The sequence below is a fragment of the Nicotiana tomentosiformis genome, chromosome 4, assembly GCF_000390325.3.
Source record: "Nicotiana tomentosiformis chromosome 4, ASM39032v3, whole genome shotgun sequence".
Taxonomy (NCBI): Eukaryota; Viridiplantae; Streptophyta; class Magnoliopsida; order Solanales; family Solanaceae; genus Nicotiana; species Nicotiana tomentosiformis.
Genome location: NC_090815.1, coordinates 84670461 through 84675319, shown reverse-complemented (window position 1 = coordinate 84675319; position 4859 = coordinate 84670461). Strand labels below are relative to the sequence as shown.

The 4859-nt window shown below is 34.8% G+C and overlaps 1 long non-coding RNA gene across 1 annotated transcript; it reads right to left on the bottom strand.

Moving 5' to 3' along the window:
• Positions 1–214: 214 nt before the first annotated feature.
• LOC138909001 (uncharacterized) lies at positions 215–2079 on the bottom strand. Its single transcript, XR_011415498.1, has 2 exons — positions 1884–2079; positions 215–969 (listed from the first exon to the last, which is right to left on the bottom strand). It is a non-coding gene; the product is annotated as an uncharacterized lncRNA (long non-coding RNA).
• Between the last annotated feature and the right edge of the window lie 2780 nt (positions 2080–4859).

Genomic DNA, 4859 nt, shown 5'->3' with positions numbered 1-4859 from the left:
TTATCTAACCGCTCATTATGACCACGTCAAGACTTTGTTATTTCTAAACCTACCTTTAAACCTGCTGTATTGATTTCTCACATACGTTAGGAGTAACGTTGTTCAACAACCACCTAAATATGTATCATTTCTCAAGCAACACATAATAAATAGGCACAGTCAATCGATGGTCATTCAATCAACTAAAATAAGCACGTAGTTGAACAAATAGACAAATTCAAAGGTTAAATTATATTACAACATAGCAAGAATTCATCCTCCAAGAGATTCCATCAAAACCCTAGATAACAAATCAGCTATTCATAATAGTATGCATAACTACAATACTAGAATTAATAAGCAATAATGGAAATAGGAAGAAGGAAGTGAAAAACTCGTAGAAGAATTCTCAGCCTTGCTCCTAGTGTGTTCTTGCCTCCTTAGGTCGAATCTCCGGTCTCCTTAGCCTCCTTAGGTCTAAATTATGTCAAAAGTCCTCAAAATACCATTTTTTCATGTATATATATCAAGTAGAGTCGGGCCCAAATAATTATACCATCTCCTACGCGAAAAAGGACACTTTTCCAGGTCAGGACGTCCGCGGCCGCGGATTAAACCGCGGATTTGGCCGCGGATTTTACCCAGTGTTCTGCCTCACATCCGCGGCCAGATCCGCGACCGAGGATTCGACCGCAGTTTTCACCCTGTTCTGTTTGGAATTTGGTAAAACGTAAAACATGAAAATTGTACCCTTTTGAAATAGCTTTCCAACCATATATTGTGGAGCTCAAATGGAGTTCTGATCTAAAAGTTATGTACATTTAACTAGACAGTGCGCAATATGCATACTCGATTCTTCGTTCGTTCTTAACTATCATCCGTTGATCCCCGAACACGATCCCGACTTAATTTCTTGGGCTTTTACTCAGATTTCAAAGCTCCAAATCACTTGAATTCATTCCATAATATCTACATAGCTCGGAATCACTCCTACAAGGCATAAAACACACCATTAGTGCAAAATACTAGCGATTAAAGCTCAAACTCAATTAAAGTACAGTAAATTAGAGTGTAATAAGCGACTAAAATACGTAATTATAGCCTATCATCAAACTACTTGATGAAAAATTTATTAAGAGATCATATTTCACCAAACTAATTTAATTAGTACTGATTTATGTAAATCCATTTTTAGGAGAAATAAATTAGCAACGAAAAATATTATCAAAACAATGGAGAATATAATGAAAGATGAAGAGATCACTATTGTAACTCTCTTCAAAGAAAACATCAGTCAGAAATTTTTTATTGAGGGCTGGTCATATGGATTTGCAAGTATAAAAAAATCTTAGAGATCTGAGCAATAAAGATAGCACACAAACTAAAAGTACAATTGCAGCAACACTAAAATAGGATTAATATTCTCAGTGCATTTGTTCTTGGCAAATTGTGGAGGGAAGTTCTAAAGGCTGATATATACATGTTAAAAATTAGACACACACTGAACGAAATTGTGGACATCGAAGAAAGCTACAAATAAAGAAGTTCAAGCTAACGTACAGAGTTTGCATAACAGATTACCTTTCTTATGATTCCGAATATTAGTTGAAGACAAATTTGTTAGAGAGCAATAAAATGATTTGCAGTTAATAAAGGCAATTGCCAATTCAGAATTGTTTCAAGCATTTTCTTTGCATTATTTTACCATTATGCTTCCTCCGTTCTAACCCAATAAAGTTCTTCGTTTCCTTATCTGTTGTGCATTTTCCTTGATTCAATACTTTGATGATGTCTCTTTAGCCACCCGAACTTCCAATTCTTTGATTTGCTTTCTAATCTTCATAGTCCTAAGAGAAGAAACTAAAAGAAAAAGAAGAAAAGGAAAACCATGTTAGAGATATTACCGCAACGTCCCTATGTATAATCTTGGAGGAGTTTCAAGTATTCTAAAGATATTATTTCTATCCACATTTGTACTTCAGTTGCTTAAAGGAAAATGATGCGCAAGTGAAAACCATTTTCGTGTTTTTCATGGATGAAATTAGAATTGTCCTTGCCTAGAAAATGATATAGGAACATAATTGCCTCTTCCAAAACTAATCGTTTTCAATTCGGCCATCCATTTGCCAATGGCCAACATATTTGCCAATGGCCATCCATTTGGTGCTAAATTATATGCCAATGGTTACAACTCATCAAGACTTTTTAATGTTTTTTTTATTTATAAATAAGATATTTATGTGAATACCAGCAATTTTAATAATTTAGTTTTAAGTTTTGGGATTCTCATTTTTAAATCTATATATATATATATAGCTAGATTTAATGCATACACGTTGTGCGTATACCACAACTTAATAAGTGTAAATTCTTTTTTAAATAAACACATAAATAATATTAAATTATGTTTGAGAAATAGATAATAAAAGCTAAAGATAGAAGTGCAAGTTAAAAAATAATAATTATAATTCTGTTTAACCACTAACTCATAAAGGAAGAAACTCTTATCCATCCCTATATTTAGCCCCACCTTATTGAGCTTTATAATTACAAATTAAGAATTGTCTGACAATTGATAAAGACGTATACATATTATTAATCAAGGTGTTTGATCCAATTATTACCTTTAAAAATCACGAGAGTTGGTCATATTTTTTAAAGTTTGTAACTTTTTTATTAACTTATTTTAATTTGTATATTTTCATTCATAAACATACTAATTAATTCCAATGATTATTTTGACTTTCTTTTTCCTTCACGTAAACAAATAAATGGAAAAAACATAAGGAAATCATACTTATCTCTCTTTCTGTCACGACCCAAAATCTCACCTATCGTGATGGTGCCTATCTCAATACTAGGCAAGCCAAAAATCCCAATAAACCACCATTTCTTTTAAATTTGAAAACGAAAAAATTAATTCAGCGGAAGAAATCTCAAAATTTCAAATATATCACTCCCAAAACCCGGTGTCACTGAGTGCATGAAGATCTAATATGAGTACAATGTTTGACTGATAAAAATCACTGTCTAAAAATATAGAACAGTACAATAATTGAAGGAAAGAGAGACAAGGTGAGCGGACGCGAAGCAGCTACCTTGATAGTCTCTAACTGATAGTACTCTGAAATCTAACAATCTTTGTATCCGAAAGTACCTGGATCTGCACACGAGGTGCAGAGTGTAGTATGAGTACAACTAACTCAATAAGTAACAAGACTAACCTCTGGTCTGAAAGAAATGATGAGCTCCGCAGGTACAATTCAGTAAAAATAATGGTACAGAAATATAGGCATGCTTTCAAGTTCAACAGTAAACTCAGTACAAGTGAAATAGATCAATACTGCATGATATGAGGCATATGACATCTCAGTAGAAAGACCTCAAGTAAATACTGGTCACAAATTATCCGGTCACTTAGTACTATTTATGGCCAATCCAGCCCAGGGGTATTCCAACCCGTATATATATATGCACATCACCTAACAATCAGTCACCCAGTACCGTATAAGGCAAATCCAGCCCTGTGATAATTTATCCCTAAATATAAATGATACTGACAAGATCCATGTCCACATAACTCATTACAATACAAATAAGTAAGGCAAGTCCATGCCCTGAAAAAATTCATCCCATATATATATATATATATAAGCAGTAAGTAAGGCAAGTCCATCCCGAATATCGATGATCATCTACGCTCACTGGGGGTGTGTACAGACTCCGGAGGGGCTCCTTTAGCCCAAGCATAATACAAAGCCAATATGGCCTACTGCAGGCGGGCAGTCCCGATCCGTATAATAACAAAACCTATAAGGCATGCTGCAGACGGGCAGCCCCGATCCATAAATTAGTAAAGCCAATAAGGCCTGCTGCAGGCAGGCAGCCCCGATCCAGAACAATAATAATGTATAAAGCTATTCTGGCCTGCTACAGGCGGGCAGCCTCGATCCATTTAATAATAACATATATAAAGCCAAATGGCATGCTGCGTTGCACAGCTCAATCCCATAAATATCCTCACAATGGACAATTATTACCGAGTGTGAAATATATATTTTTGAACAATTAATTCAATAATAACACGAACCCATGGTACCCAAAAAATTGGCACGTAGCCTAAACATGATCTTTAATAGGAGCCTCAGCTCAATTTCTCTAACACGTGGAGAATGTTCAGAAAATAACATGATTCATTAATCTTACAACTGCACAGGATTTATTCAAGACACAATTTATATGGTGCACGTCCACATGCTCGTCACCTATCGTGTATGTCACCTCCAAACAATTTATATCATACCAAATTCGGGGACTCATACCCTCAGAACCAAGTTTAGAAGTGTTACTTACCTCAACCCGTATAATTTTTTATTCCGCTATGCCCTTGCCACGAGAATTGGTCTCCGAAAGCCTTGTATCTAGGCGCAATTAATTTGATTCAATCAATACCAATTATTGTAATTAATCCCATAAGAAAATACTAATTTTTCCAATAAAATCTGAAATTAAATCAAGAATTGCCCGTGGGTCCTACATCTCGGAACCCGATAAAAGTTACAAAATATGAACGCCCATCCAACCACGAGTCCAACCATATAAATTTCACCAAATTCCGACATCAACTCAACGCTCAAATCTTCAATTAAAGTCTTTGAAGATTTCTACCATTTTCAACCCAATCTATACTCATTTGAACTCAACAATCTTTTCATGAACCTTATTGATATGTATAAATGATACTATTACACCCAAGAATCATACTCGTAATCACTCATCTTTACCCAAACTCGAAATTGAAGACTAGGGGTTAGAACCTTACCTCTTGGGTGAAGATCTTGTGATATTTCCTTGTTGGATTTCAAAGCTTGAACAATATC